This window comes from Pipistrellus hanaki (genome assembly GCF_964339955.1).
Source record: "Pipistrellus hanaki genome assembly, chromosome: 5".
In the NCBI taxonomy this organism is placed as follows: Eukaryota; Metazoa; Chordata; class Mammalia; order Chiroptera; family Vespertilionidae; genus Pipistrellus; species Pipistrellus hanaki.
The window spans coordinates 23,242,689-23,262,312 of record NC_140507.1 but is presented as its reverse complement, the minus strand read 5'-3'; the positions used below and the strand labels follow the sequence as shown (position 1 = coordinate 23,262,312).

General features: G+C 40.6%; 1 pseudogene across 1 annotated transcript; it reads right to left on the bottom strand.

Annotated features, from left to right (window-relative positions):
• Positions 1-16,623: 16,623 nt before the first annotated feature.
• LOC311622643 (endosome-associated-trafficking regulator 1-like) lies at positions 16,624-17,846 on the bottom strand (annotated as a pseudogene). Its single transcript has one exon. The product of its transcript is annotated as an endosome-associated-trafficking regulator 1-like (transcript).
• Between the last annotated feature and the right edge of the window lie 1,778 nt (positions 17,847-19,624).

Here is a 19,624-nt window from a genome sequence, read left to right as displayed (position 1 = left end):
GCTGACATGTAATGTACTTATTGGATTTTGTTTTACTTCTCCCACTAGAATTTAATCTCTGTGAAGGCATGAGTTTTCTTACAACTTTTAAAGTTAGAAATCATTTTAGATTTACAGGGAAGCTACAAAGACAGTACAGAGAATTCATACATACCCTTCATCCAGTGTCCCCTAATGCTAACATTCACATAATCAAAACCAAGAAATTAACAGCAGCACAATGCTGTTCACTAAACTATAGACTTAATTAGATTTCCCAAGTTTTCCATTAGTCTCCTTGTTCTGTTTCAGGATCTCCTTTGCATTTAGTCATTATGGCTCTTAATCTCCCTTAATTTGTGACAGTTTCTTGGTCTTTTTCTGTGTTTCATGACTTCAATACTTTTGAAGGTCAGATGTTGTGTAGAATGTCCCTCAATTTGGGTTTGTCTGGTGTCTTCTTAGGATTAGACTGAGATGATGAATTTTGGGGAAGACTACCAGAGGTGAGAAAAACACTTTTTATATTTTATTTTGATTGCTGATATTTCTTCAGCATGTAGAATAGTGCCTGGCATACATTGACAGTAATTTGTCAATTGTTTGAGATGGAATTTGTATGCATCTACCTGATGAAGTGGCTAAACAAGATGTGTATACATACATATTTATAGCTATACAAGGTTTTTCTAACGAATATACTTGCAAAATGCTGGCGGCTTCTAAAGAAACAGCCCTGAGAAAATCCACTTATCTCCAATGCCAGATGGGGAATCCTGTTTTAAATTAACTCTAGGTCATTGACCGTCATACCCCCAAACACCAAACGCGGACTGCGTGCTCATGCGCGCGCACACACACACACACACACACACACACACATACACAATAACAACACTAAAATACAACCGACCAAACCAACAAAAATGGAGAACCAAAATGTAAGAAAGCCTGCTTTAAGTATAAACAACATTTGAAAAATACTTACTAGTTTTTCCCCCCAAAATCATATGCTCATACTTAATCAAGAATTTGTAGAAAGTAGGCAGTTGGGTCCTAGTTATGCCTGGTATCACTGGCATCCAGCATCTTACTTGCTCCTCAATGTTATTTATATTTTTTAAAATATATTTTATTGATTTTTTTAAAGAGAGGAAGGGAGTGTGATAGAGAGTTAGAAACATCAATCAGCCGTCTCCTGCAGAACCCCCACTGGGGATGGGCCTGCAACCAAGGTACAAGCCCCCGACTGGATTTGAACCTGGGACCTTTCAGTCTATAGGCCAACACTCTATCCACTGGACCAAACCGGTTTCAGCTTTTGCTCCTCAATGTTCTTGATAAACACTTGCTTCACACTATCTAAACCACTGAACAGCCTGCATAAGGAGATGAGGACTGGCCCTTGGGCAGCAACTCCTCCAAGCAATATGGAAATAATTTCACAAACTAATTTCCACCCAGACAAATATGCATTCCAATCCTAGCTCTAAAGGGCACATTTCTGGAGCTCTTTGAGTCCTAATTTCTTTTTGTATAAAAACAGAAAAAAGCTTTTATTTCTCTGTTGTCGACAATTAAACAAAGCAACTATTTCTAAAAGGAGCTAACAGGAAAGAAGGTGAAAAGAAATGGTAAATGTGACTCTTTGGGTAAATGTATCAGGCTTTCGAGACCCCCCATGTCTACCTTCTAATTTTCTCTACAAAAATTCTACTCTCTGTTCAAATGGCTTCAAATAACACACTGGCTGAAAGAGACCTCTTCATCAAAGTTCAGAAATTTATACTATCTGTGTTAGCATGTTATTTCAATAGTAGTGATCTCACAGGCATATTGTCTTATCTGAAATGAGGAATCCACGGCTTCTAGCAATTTTCCTCAATACGTCTGTGTTTCATTTGTTTAGCTATGTATTATGGTTATTTTGGTTAGTCATGTAGATTGTAAGCTAATTGAGAGCAATAATCCATTTTTGTTTTTGCATACAAATTAGATGTTTGTCATGTGCTGAATCATACATATCCCCTTCAAATTCATATGTTGAAGTCTCAATCCCCAGTACTTCAGAATGTGACTATATTTGGAGATAGTATTTAAAAAGGAAATCATGAGGTCATAAGGGTGGGCTCCAATCCAGAATAACTGGCATTCTTATAACAAGAAGGAAACTGGACACACAGGTACAGAGGAAAGGCCATGTGAAGATCCAGGAGAAGATGACTACCTACAAGCCAAGAGGAGAGGCCTCAGAAAGAAACCTCCAGTATGTTCATCTCAGACTTCCAGCCTCAGGACTGTGAGAAAAGAAGTGAACAAAATAAGTTTCTGCTATCTAAGCCAACATCTGTGATACTTTGTTATGGCAGCTCTAGTAAACTACTACAGTGCTCGATATAAGTTCTTAAATAAATATGTATGTAAACCTATCTTAAAGAAGACATTCCTGTCCCTAAGTTAGATATTTATTGCAATAAGAGCTTGTACTAACCTCTATTATATCACTCATCTATCACACTGTATTGTAATTATCATTCTATTATTTATTATTAGAGGCTTGATGCACAAAATTCCTGCAAGTGTAGGCCTTCCTTCCCCCAGCTGCCAGCACCAGCTTCCTCTGGCACCTGGGACCTGGTCTTCCCTTGTAAAAGGAGGCCCCACCCACCCACAGCAGCCTGTCAGTGGGTCGCAGCCTCAGCATCTTGCTTTGGCCCTTGTATCCACAGCTTCATCTGGAAGTACCTCCGGTCTAAATAGCAAATTACATTTATTATTATCGATTAAATACATTATTTATTATAGCTGGTATAATTGACAGAAAATATAATTCAAATAAGATCAAGCAAAGAGAACATCTACTGACACTTCAGGAGTAGATCTAGCTCCAAGGACGTTTTGATTTGAGGACTCAAATGGCATCCCCAGGGCCTAGTCTCTTTCTATCTCTTATGCCTGCTTTCCTGCACATAGCTTCATTCTCAGACTTGGTAAGATGGCTGCCAACATACTCAGGCTTACATAATCCCAGGCTCAAGACAAGCATAATAGAAGAAAACACTTTGTTTTTTCATATTCCCAGCAAAAATTTCTCAGGTTGCATATCATGGAATCAGTTCATGTGCTTATCCTTAAACCAATTTGGGATGAAATTAGTCAGCTATATTGTGGGAGTAGGAATGTAAAACTCAGGCCAAGATGGAGTCACAGGCCTCACGAGAGGTCAGACACCTGCTATCCATGGACTGAGGGAGGGGAGGTGGGGACATGTTCCCCAGAGAAAACTGAGATCCATAAGAGAGGATGGGTGTTGGGCGAGCAACTTGTTTGTTGCTCCTATATGACTATTACACTCTCAAGGACTAGATGCCCCAGTCTCTCTCTATCTTCTGGACTCAGCATGATTCCCTGATTATAACAGACAGCAATAAGTGGAATGAATGAATGCAGTAGATAGAGCCATCAATGAGCATGAGAAGATTTCCATTCCTGCTGCAACCAGAGTCCCTCTCATCTGTCTCCACAGTTAGAAAGCAGATGGTAGTATGAGCCTGAGCCTGGCCTGGTGGAGGAAATGGCCCTCTTCTCTTCCCTAACAGGGAACACAGAACAGCTTTAGTAAGACTGTGGGTATGGACTACATGACCACATTCTATCTGGACAGGACAGAGTGGCCAAAAAATAAAATAGAAATAAATAGGGAAGGTGTGGGGACATGAATCCTACTCCAAATGTCCCTGTTCTTCGCCTCAGCCAGCAAGTGGGAATTACATCAGATAGGTTACAGAACCACCTAGTGGCCAAAGAGCATCAGCTAGTAGCAGACTCCAGTTGGTGTGTGTAAAGAGCCCCATCATTGCCAACCTGGGCCTGGGGGGATGGTATACCCTGGCCACTCAAGGGTCTGGGTGCTCAGCCCTGGCTTCTATCTTTTCTCCTACTTTTAGGAATGCTACTGAGCACAGAAATTTGGGATGAAATGGTCAGCTATATTGTTACGAGAGGCAATGAGAAAGGAGGGATGTTGAAATGACAAAGGGGACTGACAATTTCATGGAAAATGTCAGTGCAACTTGTTCTCATATATGGTCATCTGTGGGAGGTGAAGGCCATATAAGGACTTTCAATTCCTACTTTATATACTTTTGTACTACTTTAATTGGTTTACAATATGTATGCATTGCTTCTGTAATAATAAAAAAGAGGACATGTTTTAAAAATAAAGGATGCTGGAGAAGGTTTTCCCTGATGTACTATGACCAGAGTATTGTCAGTCTGCACTAGCCCATTTTTGTTTTTTAATTCTCATTTGTAGATATTTTTCCATTGGTTTTTAGAAAGAGTAGAAGAGAGAGGAAAAGATAGAGAGAAACATCAATGTGAGAGAAACACATCGATTGGTTGCCTCCTACAGGAGCCATAACTAGGGCCCTGGTTTTGCCTCCTGCATGAGCCATAACTAGGGCCCAGCCTTCAGTCCGTAAGCTGACACTCAATTTATTGAGCCAAACCTGGTCTGGTCTATTTACAAAAGGCCCATAAATACTGTTCATATATACACCTGGCATGATGGGTATAGGCAGTGGGTTGTCACTAAATAGTGCTATCTTGTTCAGCTAGGAAGTTAATCCATGGACCTCATTATCTTGGACTCTCCATTCTTCCCCAGAGAGTCTTGCTTCTGGTATTATGAAACTCAAAGCCCCTGACTTTCATCCCAAGGGAATTGGTCCACTGCGTGTTTGGAGGAAATAAGGTTGGGAGATAAAGGTGTGATGGATGGTATTTCATTTTGCTAGTGGACACAGAGACATGATTCTAAATGCAGCTAAGTGGCCTGGGATGCTTACAGGATGAGTCTTGAAGGTTTAAGAACATAATGAATATAACAGTTGTGATAGATACATGATATTTAGAAAAATGTCATTAAACTTGAATCTGGAAATATTAATTTTGGGCTGATGTATTGGAGAGGGAGAGACACAGGCTTCCAAGGTACCAATGGGAAGAGTGTTGTAATAATTCAGGGGAGATTTCTTTGTCAACATCAAATCTTCAGTGTGTCTATTACAGTGCTTGGCATTGGTTGAATAAATGTTTATTTAAACCTGGACGTTTAGTTTCAGGATTATAGAGAAAAGAAGCACAGGGGAGCCATAAAAGCATACAGGAGAAGTATCTTGTACATAGATACAAGAAACTGGGAGAGAGAGAATGAAGGGATAACTGCAATCTGGATCATTGTTCATATGATCAATCTTGATCATATCTGTGAGAGAGGGACAGAAGTGGAGGAGATAGGGAAGGAGGGAGGTGGGTGAGAGAAACTGATAGAAAGAGAGAAAATAGTGGATTGTGGAGAGACAGCCTGTCAGAGCAGAGGAGAGGGGAAGAGAGAAAGGAAAGTTCCATTGTGCATATGTTGAGTTTGAATAGACAATGAAACATTATAGAAATGTCCAGCGGGCAGTTGATGGTAGGGATTTGAGCTGGGTGAGCGGTTAGATTGGGATATAATTTTGAACTTCTCTAACCTGGAGGCAAGAGCTGAATGTGAAAGAGACAATGAACTGCCTTGGAGGGCAGGATGGAAACAGAAAACTAAGTGCTCAGAATTGAGTTCTGAGGAATGCTCAATGTTTCAAAAAGTGTTGGGTACAGTGGAAAACTTGCAGGTGACAAGCTTCTCCAACTGCCAGCTGAACCCTTCTTTACAAAAGGTCAGGTAAAATCACTTGACATTTGAAATGCAGACTTCAGAGAGAATTGTTCAGTCAGATTATGATGTGGAAAGTCCTTCTGAAATACTCAGAGGGAATAAAATATTCCCATTTGTCAATGGTGCTCTTTTAAAATTCTCAAAAGCAACAAAAATCTAGGTATTTCATTTAAAAAGTTTGCAGCTGAAGTTTGCTCTCATTCCAGCCCATTTGAATATACTCCCCCCACCCTTTCTATTTTTGCTTGGTCTCCACTTTGTAAAGAGGTTAAACCTGTGCATCAAATTCTGACAAAGCAACTCAACCACTAAGGGAAAATAAAAAAGGAAGTACAGTGCATTTATAACAGCTTTGCTGGAGTCAGTGGGATAGGAAACCAAAGGCTACTGTCTAGATCAGTGACGCCCTTGCACTGGGAAAAGTTAATTGGCAAACCATGGAGGAACATAACAGGAGAACCAAGAATGGCTCAGCAACCTTTTTGGGATGAGAGGACTGTACTTTGAGCAGTAACCATTTTTCACTTCCTTGCTTCCCAGAGGCCCTCTTCTTGTACATTTACAAAAATGGTACCTTTCCAGCTGTAATGAGACATCAAGATACAGAATGAGGGAGCAGATCAGAACAATTGCTCGCTTGGGCAATGCACCCAATAGTTTGGTGGAGGACATGCTGAAATAAGCATATGTCACCTTTACTGATGGCAGAGGAAGCAGTTTACCTCTCAAGAGGGAGAGGGAGGAAAGAGAGAGAGAGAGAGAGAGAGAGAGAGAGAGAGAGAGAGAGAGCAGAATGTCTGCACATGATGGTGTTACCAGCATCAGTTTGGATAGGTGAATGGAAACACTTGGTGATCCAAGTGTGATAGAAACAATACTTCTTTTTGTTTGTTTTTTTACTAAGCAGATATCACATGGGAGTAGGACCCAGGTGTTTCCTTTCCAAAGGAAAGTCCCAACAACACTAAAACCTACTGTTAACAACGAAAAAACGCTGGTAGAAAAGCCTAGTGAGTCTGAAATAAAATTCTTTACAGCTTTTAACACGGTAGATCCCAGCTCATTAAACTCCCGAAGGGGGAGAAATTAAAAAGCAATCATTTTAATTATTGTTTTTGCATCAAGTTTAGCCAGCCACTACAACAATACCATTGGCTTGTTCTACTGTAATTAATCCAGCAAGTGTACAAAGAAAACAAATTTGAGCTATTTATAGCTCTGAAGCTAAGTGGAAATGAGATAGTGCCCAAGTACTATTCCAATGACTACAGGCTTATTAACAGTCCTTCAAACTATGCTTTAGGATTTTGACCATTCATGTCATTCTTCAAATTAACCTCCATGAAACAAGGAAAATTCCAATAGTGGATCTCATCAATCTTATTTTAAGATGTGTATGTCAAGCTGAGTAATCAGGTACTTGTTTTATTTGAACCAAATCTGATAAATCTCATTAAGAAAGTGCTAACTATTATACAAATGACAAATGCATCTTTACATTGTCTTTGCAATGAGGTTCAAAGATGTGACTTTATGAATCAGTCACACAGAATGAAAGCCATGGTCAAGAGTCACATCATTTAACTGGCAAAGGGACCCCGAGATGCTGATAATAATGAATTAGATGTAAACAAAAGAAAATATACATCTGGCATGCAAGAGGAAAAATCTGTATTAAAGAAATAAAGCAAATAATATCTCTTGCTCAGTAAAAACAAATATTGTATGCAAGATCACCGGTCCATGTTTAGGCACAAGACATGCAAATTAGGTCCTAAATAATTACATTCACAATTTATGAAAATTGTATCCAAGTCCCCTCATGACGTTTCTACACAACTGCTACTAAGACTATTACTGTTCATAATACGTAATACATAGTACCTACTACCATTCACTGCTTTCAGTTTACAAGGCTCCTTATTAAATTCTTAGCATTCTTTGCTCATTTATCCCCTCAGCCTCATATGCAGATGCTGTAATTATCTTTGTCCAGCAGATGTGAACACTGAGACTGAGAGAAGACTTTGCCACAAGATTCTAGTGGGGAAATTGGCTTTGTAACAAAATTGAATTTCAAATATGGAGGTTTTGAGCAGGACTTTTTAACACAGCTGAACTAGCCTGACCTTTGTGTTAGAGGGAACCAGGCCAGACCTCTGCTTCAGTAAGTCTGGCTTGGATTCTGGTTTTCTCCCCAACCACAGGTTAATGCAACCAGCTCATGAGCATACAGCCAGGTTTGTTATCTAGAAAACACTGCCCTGCATGTTTGGAGCCCTTTGGGCTTTGTAAATCCATTTCACATAAATGGTCTCTTTTTTTTGGTTCAGTGAAGAGGGCAGAGAAATCATTTTTATCACCATTTTACAGGACTTAACTTTAAGTCCTGGCCAGATAGCTTGTAGGCTGATCCCTGATCGAGGCACATACAAGAATCAGCCAATGAATGCATAAATAAGTGGAACAACAAAAATCAATGTTCTCTCTCTCTCTCTCTCTCTCTCTCTCTCTCTCTCTCTCTCTCTCTCTCAAATCAATAAATAAAAATTAAAGAAAACAACACCTTAACTTTATCCAAATCCATGTGATGGGTTTGGTGCAGAGCCAGAGGTAGAATCTGGTTTTGTCCTTCTGCCTAGCACCTTTCATTTCTGCATGGCCCCTCCATGTAAGGAAACATAGACATAACATACATCTAAGTGCATGTACAACATACCTGCAGTGCGTGAAAGAATTCTCCAGGAGCCCATGAGGCAAAGTGAATAACACCCTGTAGGGACTTGAGCTTCATGTTCTCATGCAATCTAGAATTTAGAACTAGAGGCAGAGCTCTAATTTGTCTCAGGGCTGAACCAAAATTCACTGATCCAAACCTCAAAGAGATGGTTCAGCTTCTGATTTGTTGCCCAAGAAAAAGCCCTTTGGGAGAAGAGGCAAAAGTTAATTCATTTATCACTTCAATGCTGAGATATGATTTATTTTTTTTTCTAGGTTGCCTTTGGGCTGAAAATAAATTACAAGGCAGCATGGATTCTTTTCAAATGTTATCACATTTTCTAGTTTTCAGAACTACTCTCTAGGTCAAATCATGGCTATATTCACTGTTGGCTGTGCAACAACTGGGCAAATACTTACAGTCTTTAAAGTAATCTACACAGAAATAATAATAACACCTACATCATTGGACTGCTGTAATCTTCAATGAGATATGTATGACACAGCGGACAGTGTCTGACATATGGTATGTGACAAGTACATTTTGGTTGTTGATTTTACTCCACAAAGCATATTTTGAATGCATATTTGAGGCCAAGTAGACAAAGAATGTTTATGCTTTTGTCAAATTTTTATCTTAAAGTTTATCAGATTGAATCAAATGCATCATTCAATGGGAATTAATATAATTTGCATCTTTCTTAATAAAGGATATAAGGTGCCAGGGCTTTAATGGCACAATCTCTACCCTGGATGAGTTTCTTAGGCTTTGTCTTTACTCTCTCAAGTCTGGTTTGATTGTTAGAGCTCTTTGAAGGCACAGGCAGATTTTTTTTTTTAAGCATTACAAATAGTAGTACATATGTCTCCTTTTTTCCCCCCTTGACCTTCCCCCAGCCTCCCCTACTCCCCTGCATATGCCTTCACCTCCCACACCCCGTTTCCTCTATCCATTGGTCATGCTCAGATGCATGCATTCAAGTACTTCTGCTGATTTCTTATAGCCCCCTCTCCCCCGCAACCTCCCTTGCCTTCCCGCTATAGTTTGACAGTTTGTTCAATGGTTCTTTAACTCTATAACTATTTTTCCCCCATTTCTTTTTTTTGAGGCAGATGTTTTTAAACTGATTCTCTCACAGAGAGAAAAAAAAAATGAATTAATGGATTTTACTTTTTTACCTTTCACCACATTCCCATTAGTATTGTCTGATCTTTCTAAGTATGACCATTTATAACTTTTATAATTAAAAAGAAAAAATTGTACACAGCTGTTGCTTTCTGTATAAAAATATTTCCATTAAAATGGTAACATGAGCCAAAACCAGTTTGGCTCAGTGGATAGAGCGTCTGTCTGCGGACTGAAAGGTCCCAGGTTTGATTCTGGTCAAGGGCATGTACCTTGGTTGTGGGCATGTCCCTAGTAGGGAGTGTGCAAGAGTCAGCTGATCAATGTTTTTAGCTCTCTATCCCTCTCTCTTAATATCTGTAAAAAAACCCATAAAGTATTAAAAAAAAAAAAAAAAAAAAAAAAAAGGTAACATGACCTGGGACCTGATTTGCTAATTGCAGCTATCACCCAAGATTTAGAGGTTACTAGAAGACTTGAAGTAGCAGAGTAGAAGGGAAAGAGCATGGCTTTAAAATTAGACAGACATGGCCCTATAGCAATCTGTGCAAGCTTGCCAATTTACTTAACCTCTTTGAGCTTCTATTTGTTCATCTGTGAAATAAGATCAATTATTAATTCCCCTTTGAAAGTTTATATCAAGGTCAAAAGTACAAGCTCTGGCATCTTGAATGATGGTGGCAGCATTTGCTATCCAGGTAACATTGTGAACAAAATGTAGGTATTAACAATACCTACCTCATCATATTATTAGGAATAATAAATTAAATTAGGTAATCAAAAAGAATTCCATTCTACACATTAGTAGACCTGCATTATCAAAAAGTGTACACAATTATTATTGTATTTTTGAGTTTAATAAAATATTTGTGAAATTTTTTTCTCTCTTGATATTTATATAGCTATTTACCATTCTATATAATAAGAGAGAAATGTGCACATTAGGCTGAGACATCATGACCAGCTCAGCAGGCTGTGTCACGATCAGCTCAGAGCACGACCCCAGCCCCAGCAGACACACACCACACACCATGGCTGGGGGCAGGCTGAGTTGCCACAGCATGGCTCGGAGCCTGCCCCCAGTCCCAGCGCTGCCCAACTCCAAGGCCACTCCCACCAGGGGTTCATGGGCAGGCACACAGCGCAGCCTTCCCTGGGAGCAAGGCCCCCAGCAGACCCACCCAGAGGGGCGTGCTCCGTACCGCCTCTGTCAGACTGTGGGACATCCCCTGAGGGCTCCCAGACTATGAGAGGGGGCAGACTGGGCTGAGGGACACCCACCCAATGCATGAATTTTGTGCACCAGGCCTCAGCCTGTGGACTGGAAAGTCTTGGGGTCAATTCTGGTTAAGGAAGGGCACATGCCCAGGTTGTGGACTTGATCCCCATTGGGAATAGGGGGGCATGCAGGAAGCAGCAGATCAATGATTCTCTCTCATCACTGATGTTTCTATCTCTCTCTCCCTGTCCCTTTCTCTCTGAACTCAATAAAAACATATATATATATATATATATATATATATATATATATATATATATATATATATATATATATATATATATGTTTTTGTTTTAAATAGTAACATCTGGTGAGAAAGTGGTCTGCAATTAGAATATACACAGGGCATTTCAACTATACTTAACGTCTTTACATTTCAACCTAGAGGTATTTACTGGTATTATAATTTTTAAAATCTCATTACATATATTACATATCATATATCATATATCATATATTATATATTATATATTATGAAGATCAAATTTATTAATAATGAATCCAAATATCTTCCTTTCCTTTATAGGCTTTGCTTTTTGAAAGCCATGCTGGTTTTTCCTGTACTTCCCAGATTGCTGAAGTGAATATAATTGCTTTCCTTAAGAGGAGGTCAGCTTTTATTTTGACATTTTAGTTATTGAACTAAGGAAATGGCTACTGAGTTTTTGAGAAAGGACATGTTATACCCCAGGATGCCAGAGCTCATATAGATGGAAGTCCTAGGTATCTCAGAGTGAATTAGGTTATTTTTATCAGTTTGAAGGGACACTGATGAACCAAAAAGAAGAAGTTACTTTAATGGTAGAATAAAAATTCTGACGCTATGGAGATGTGTCTGCTTAATAATATTTTTCAATGCAATTAGACTAGAAGAACAAAATATTTAAAATCCAGAATTACATTATGAGTTATTGGGGCAAAATTAGACTTTTTTTTTTCTTTTTGTTTAAGGCATGGTTAAAACTTCTTCAAATCAATTCAAGAGGTCTGAAAAAGAGCATCTAGTCATTAATTCTCTCACTTAACATTTTTGCCAGATGAGAAATGTGTGTATGTATGTGTGTGTGTGCATGCTTTTAAACAAAAAAATATTCTATTCTTTCTCTCTCTCTCTCTCTCTCTCTCTATATATATATATATATATATATATATACTTATTTTTTCATGTAGCCTGGTACAATTAGAATATATGTTGGAAACACTTTATCAATATAGATTTTGAATATGATTGAGATTTTATTACCACCACAAAAGTCATATGCATATTTACACTTTATATATAAATTTATAATATTATACAGGATTAGGCTAAAGTAGGCTTACCATTATGAATATGTAAAAGTTTGTTCTTGCATTATGATTATTATTGTATTATTTTCTATGTGAATTGGAAACCTACTTTTGCCCCACCCTGTATATAACATACATATACAGCCCATGTTATATCTAAAAGTGACATATATATTTGAGAATTGAAATGGTTTAGATAATCTAATACAACTTAATTTTATAGAGAAAAAAAATAAATTAAAAAAAATGACTTAAGGTCTCATTAAATTCTGAGGAGGGCTAGTGTAAAGACAGGTATTTTTCACTCTCAGTTCTTGGTTCAAAAGTATGCAAGAGCTGTATCATTCTTAGCCACATAAAAAGAAGTAAATGTGAGATCACTGTTATATGTTTGACATCAGATACAAGAAATACGCATGCCCCTATCTGAGCTATATACAATTAAATAAAGAAGTGAAGAATGTGGAAGGGATTAAGAGAAGAGTCAGTAAAAGAAAATAAGTTGTGGGGGTGGGGGAAATAAAGCATTAGAACAGAGAATATTCCACTTCTAAGGAGGAAGCCAAAAGCAGGACTTAGTTTACAGTGGGCACTTCAATGGCATTAAACTGCATCGGATGGGAAAGCTGACTGAGGAAAGGTGGGACAACCTCAAGCAAGCTCTGTATTCTTCTCCTTATGGCTTGCAAAAAGCTATCCAATATATCAATTAAGGATGAACTATTTGGTTCATTGGCTCTTTTGTCAAAAGAACTGAGAACAGGAAACATAAAACTTTGATAAGCACAACAAATGCTACAAACATATCACCTTTCTATATTATAGTCAATTGAAATTGAATAGCTATAAACAGAAGCCTAGGGTGAGACACCAAATGGATAAAGACAGAGAGATAGGGATAGATGGCATATGTAGGCATTAACTATATTGTTTCTCTTTAAAATGAAGATAAACTGCCTACTTTTTATATCTCTTTCATTTCCTTTTAAACTTAGTAATGCATTTATTTACCCTATGTATAAAAATTATCATTTTAAGATATAGTCCATATAAGAAATTTAATGAGATTTTTTTCCTTTTTATTGTATGTATTGGGGTGACACTGGTTAACAAAATTATACATGTTTCAGGTGCACAATTCTACAACACATCCTCTGTACACTGCATTGTGTATTCTCCACCCCAAGCCAAATCACATCTTCTGTCTCCATTTATCCTTCTTATACTCTCCTCCACCTCCCCGGATTCCATATGCCTCCTTCTACTCCCCGCTCCCCACAAACACCACACTGTTATCTGTTTCCTTGAATTTTTTCTTTTCTTATTTATTTACTAGTGGCCGAGTGCACGGATTTGTGCACATTGAAAGGAAAATAATTAGAAGAAATATTTTATATTGCTATTTGCCCTTTTTCGGTGATGAAAGTGCCGATCAGTGGAGCAATCGGTCCCCGCTTGCACACACCTTGGCCTGGTGCCACACCCACTCACCTGCTCCACCATCCTGCCTCGGTCCTGCTCTCATTGCAGTCCATCGGGGCCTGCAGCGCCTCCACTGCCTCCTGCTGCCAGAGCTGTGTCACCTATGCCGACCATGTTCCTCACCACTCCCTGGTGGTCAGCACACATCATAGTGAGTGGTCGAACTCCTGGTCGAGACAATTTGCATATTAGGCTTTTATAATATAGGATTTTAAATTTTTTTTAACTGTTTGAAATCACAAGCTCTTCTCTGAGTGAGAACATTATAAATGCCAATGTGGAAGAATTTATTTTTGGAGTAGTACCAGCAGCAGGAGCACACTCAGCCTAAGGGGATGATGGAATGAAGCCCAAGTGTTGCAGTGAATGGATACTCTCTTCCACATCTTGGCTAGGGACCATAGGTCCCCTGCTTTACTCTTAAGGATGGAGACCTGATCCCATCTCTGATAAAGAGAGAACAAAAAGACCCAAGTTCTAACTGCATCATCAGCAATTTATATTCGTGGCTAAGAAAAATTTCCCAACCCTCAGGCTTAATGGATTTGAGGTTTGCAAACACGTTAATATCAGCAAGAAATGCCTTGTGATATATAGATATGTATTTAAAACTGCTGTAAAATTGAGTTTCTTTATAAAATTGATTTAAAGAGCTATACCTTTCTGCTTGCTGTGTGGTTTACTCTTAGTACTAACTGCTTTTACACCATGTAAATAGGCTTCATTTGATAGACTAATATTTTATAGCAGTGTTTATATATTATAAGCACTGAAACAAATTCTCTAGCATATCTTAGCACAGTCTCTAACCTTTCCTCTGCTGGCTAAGGCTCCAGACTCCCCTCCATTGTCTTCAGTTCAGTCTTGACTTTCCTATTTTTCATTCAATTTCCATTCTGCCTCTAGCTGCGTCCTGGCTCCATGGTTTCTTCATAAATGATTCTCTCTTATTTTTTCAGTATGAATAAAAACAGAAAATCAGTGTGACTCATGTCAAATATTAAATTCTATCTTTGGTTCAAAGCAGATGATCAAAGCTAGCCATGTTTAAGCACCATTCATTTCATTGGAGATTAATCTCTTATGAAACCACAGAAATGACTGCATCTTTTATAGAAAAAGTGAAAACCATGTCATCCCACTAGGAAAAGTGTGATCCAGGCCAGAGTCAGAAGAGATTATGGTCTAAAGAGGCAGTAAAAATTGAGCCTATGTTTTAAACAACTGTGACAGACACTGGCATTTATGTAAGCTAGGAGATGTTGTTCAATATGCCTGCTCACATAGTGATTAAAATGTACCACATTTAAATAGTAAGAAATAGCAATTAAAAAAAAAAAAGTGCATTAAAAATGCAAGCCTACTTGCAGGCCATAGGACATTATAAATAGAACTAGGGGCCCAGTGCACAAAATTCATTTGCGGGCATGCTCCCTAGGCCTGGCCTGTGATCAGGGCCATCTTCCCCAGCTGCCCACACCTGGCCCAGCCCCCCGCTGCCACCCACCCCTGATTCCCCATTCCCCATTGGGTGATTGGTGCCTGAGGGCCAGGGGGAAGGGACCAAGAGGTAGTCAGTGCACCTCATAGTGATTGGTTCAACTGTTGTTCTGCCATTAGGGTCAATTTGGATATTATCTAGGATAGAGGCCTAGTGCATGGGCGGGGCAGCTGGCCTGCCCCAAGCAGGGTGGGGGTCCCTGCTGGAACAGGGCTGGCCTGGGTGAGGGGCCATCGTAGGTTTGCAGGCCAGCCAAACCCCCAATCAAGGTGGGAGTTCCAACTGGGGGTGGGGGAACGAGGGGGGCCTGGGCAAGGGGCCAGGGGCAGTTTGCAGGCCAGCCCCAACTCCGGTTTTGTCAGGAAGGATGTCCAGAAGATGTTACTAGTATAGATGCCAAAAACAAATGTCCTTCAAACAGCCCCATCCAAACAAAAGAGCAGAAGGAATAAATTTAAAATTTATAAAACCAACTTCTATCTGCAGATGTCTGAATTAGACATGCTGATTTCAGTCTTCTTTTAAAACCGCTGCTATGGTAAAATGTAACTCCTGGGAATTTAAATAGGAACAAATTGGGTAACAAAGATCTAATTTGAACACAGCCACTGTCAGTTGTATATTATACATTTGATTTTATCTCTAACAATGAGCATTGAGTCAATTAAAGCATACCTGAGTAAAATGTTAGGGATTCCCTGACATGACTAAATTCTTTTTGTTTTCTTTCTTCATTTTAGAATTTATTAAGAAATGTCGATCTGAACAGGAGGGAACATTTATTTAAAAAAACAAATAACATCTGCAGGAGAACAGCCACAAGGCACTGATTGCATGTCACACCTTCCTCCATCAGAAGCGGCTGGAACGGCAGCAGGAGACTCGTGTTGCCAGGAGGTTCTGCACGTCCTCTGGATTCGACTTCATTATACAAAAGGCTGCTTGGAACATGTATCAAAACCCTCCATCCAGAACACTTTTTTTCAAACCCAGGGACCCCTAAAGAGGTGCGTTTCGATGGCTTCACAGTGTAGAATCCGTGCCAACCTTGGTCCTTACAGGAGGATAGCAGTATCCAACCACATGGGGTGCCCACACTCAGGTTGCCAGCCGCAGGCTCCCGGGGTGGGTGGACTGAGCCAGAGGGGCACTGTGAGCAAAGGCAAAAAGGCATGAGGCCCTGTCTAAGGCAATCATTTGATTTCGGCTCACTTAGTGTTTTCCTTTACTGGTGACATCAAGGACAATCAGTCTAACTTGTCTTAGAGTGAGTGTTCTGGAATAAGAATGGAAGACTCGTATCACAGAATGGGTGTTCCCATGCCCAGTGCTTAGAATCATCGGAGGCTTTTAGAAACACGTCGCCCAGGGGGTCATGTCTGACACCAGGGATTCACCCCGGAGCAAGGGCTGCATGGACAGAAACCCTCGGGGACCCTCGCTAGTTCCCCTGCTCCTCGCTGTGCAGCTAACAATACTCTTCTCAGTCATGAAAGTAGCATCTTTGCCACAAACAGCTTTTTTGGGAAGACTGTGTGTTTCAAGACGCACTGGCATTTCACATTCAGGGAGCGATGACTGCAGGATGCAAACGGAGCTGCGAGCTAGAAGCTTCTCAAGACTCCTCCTCCCCGACCTCCTTGATTTCAGAGATTCTGTCTATGGATGTCAGGATCTCAGCAACAAGATCCAGTGGAAACCAGCTGCTGGATGGGATGTGTGCGCGTTGCTCTTGGTCATGCCCAGGTTCTGCAGGGCCACGCCCGTGTTCCGCTTCACCATTGTCAACCTGGCGCCCTGGCCAGAGCGCAGGGCCTCGTACGTTCTCCCTCTTGAAGTTGGAGACCTGCTCCTTGTTATGTCTTGTTTCAGTTTCAGGACGTGACTTTCTGCCTTTACCGCACGTTTGATCATCAGCTCCGGGTTCTGCTCCACCTGCTGGACTACGGATTTCAGGTCGTGGGGGTTCCTCTCCTTTTTGATCATTTTGGCTCCACCGTCCTCACCATCTCGGTTTGCATCTCCGAGAAGCTCTGCACCTCCATCAGCTTCCTCCTGAACTTCCAGTTCTCCTCTTCCAGTGCTTCGCAGCTGATCCGCAGCGTCCGAAGGTGCCTGTCCCCCAGACACTGTCCGTGGGCCGCAAAGTCTGCCCTGGGACTCGCCACAGGAGTCGGAGTCACTCGTGTCCGCGGGGGCAGGGACTCAGGCCCTGCCAGCTCCGATGGGCTGGAGAAGAAGGAGATGTACATGCTGCAGGGAGACGCGATGGCTGAGACCCTCAAGGGAGCCGTCCTCGTCCTCGTCCTCTTCCTCGTCCGGGAGGTCACCAGCCCCCTTTGGGTCCTTGAAAAACGGCTGCTGGGACTCCAGGCCGAAGCCCAGGGGCTGGGAGGGCGGAGAGCTGCAGGCCAGGCCAGGGAGTGCCCGGTGACCTCCTGCGGGTGAAGCCTGCTGGTGGCGCGTCCTCTTCCAGCAGGCTGAGTTCTTGGTTTGCAGAAACTCTGCTAAGAAGACCGGGTGTGCCTCTTCCAGGTCCGCAAGCTTCTCCTCTCCAAAGTGTATCTATCTCCTGGGCTCCTGGTGGGCCTGGCTTAGTGCCCTTCCCCTTTCTGTAGATAAAACCGTCGGGAATGAGGAGGCTGTGGGCCCCGGACAGCGGAGAGATGCACAGGGGGCCCGCAGAGCCCGACACAGCAGAGGATGGGGCGCGGGGTGCAGGCCCTCCCCAGCCCGGCAGCAGCTTCTCCATGGCTCAGGCTCTGTGCCAGCGAGTCCCCGCTCCCGTCGCCAGCCGCTAGGCCGCCTGAAATGACTAAGTTCTATGGCCATACAGACCTACTCAGAAATTAAAAATGGGCACAATTCAGAATGTTTTTTAGAGCTCTGTAAAAACAGTGACCTGTAAATGACACTGTTGGAAAGACTCTTTTAAATGGGCAAGAAGAAAGAAAGGCAGCTCCTTTGAAGTCTTCCCTGCTAAGGTGGAAGTAATTTGAGGTCTGAGTATGACATAGTCCTTTTAGCCAGCGATTTTCAACGAGTGTGCCAGGGCATACCTTTGCCATAATGATTTTTAAAACATGCAATACCTGTCTAGGAGACACTGACCTCTTTTCTCTCAGATTATCAAATAAAAAAAAAAAAATTTAATGACGTCAGCTGCCCTGGCTAGTGTGGCTCAGGTCGTTGGAGTGCTGACCCATACTCTGAAAGATGGAGGGTTCAATTTCTGGTCAGGGCACATATCCAGGTTGTGGGTAGGGAGGCAAGCAGGAGGCAGCTGACCAATGTTTTTCTCACATCGATGTTTTTACTCTCTATAATATCAGTAACAAATAAAAATAAATAAATAACAGTGAACACAATAGCTGTCCTGTGTGAATGAGTCAAAATTACTGTATCTTTTTTGATGTGCCACTGAATTTCAGTAATTAGTTTACATGTGCCATGAGATGAGAAATGTTGAAAATTGCTGCTTTTAAAAATATTCACATTCTACTGCTTCAGAGTATTATAAAAATGCTGTTATCACTGAACACCAAAGAGCAATGCTTTGTGTGAATATGGATATGACTTACTTGATTCAATAAATCACAGAAAACTATTCTCACACAGAACAGAACCATTAGGGAATAAATTTACTGAAATATTTAGAATTAAATTCTGAGTTCGAATGATTATCAATCTGAGCACCATTAAAAGCAAATTGACAGTCTAATCATGAAAGATGCCAATACCAATTTTTTTTTTAAAAGGTACAAAGATCCTACTTGTCCAGTGATAGGAGACTGCCAAAATAAATTAGACTCTGCTCATTTAATATCCAGCTATTAAAAAGAATGAAGTACATTTCTGTGTTCAATATGTATAATTCCCATAATAGATTGCTAAGTTTTAAAAAATAACAAAAACAGATCCAGAGACAGAAGCATCAATCAGACTGTCAAACCTCAGAGTGAAGGTAGAGGAAGGTGGGGTTAAGGGGCTCAAAGGACTTGTATGCATGCACATAAGCCTAAGCAATGGATTACAGACACCAGGGGGATGAGGGCATGAGTGGGGGATATGGGCAATGGTGGATAAGGACACATATGTAACACCTTAGTCAATAAAGAAAAAAAGAAACAAACAAAACAAAAATTACTTTGAAAACATTGTGCTAATTGAAAGAATCCAGAAACAAAAGCTATATACTATGCTTCTATTTATGAGATGCCCAGTGTAATCAAATCCAGAAACAGAAAATAATTAGTGGTTGCTATGGTATATGAGAGTCGGGAAATTGATTTGTGGGGGTGGAAATATTTTTTTCAAATATATTCTTATTGATTTCAGAGATAAAGGGAGAGATAGAAACATCGATGATGATAGAGAATCATCAATCGGCTGCCTCCTGCATGACACCCTAATAGGGATTGAGCCAGCAACCTGGGCATATGCCCTGACCAGGAATCAAACCTTGACCTCCTGGGTTCAGGGGTCAACTATCAACTACTGAGCACACCAGCTGAGCTTAAGTGTACACTT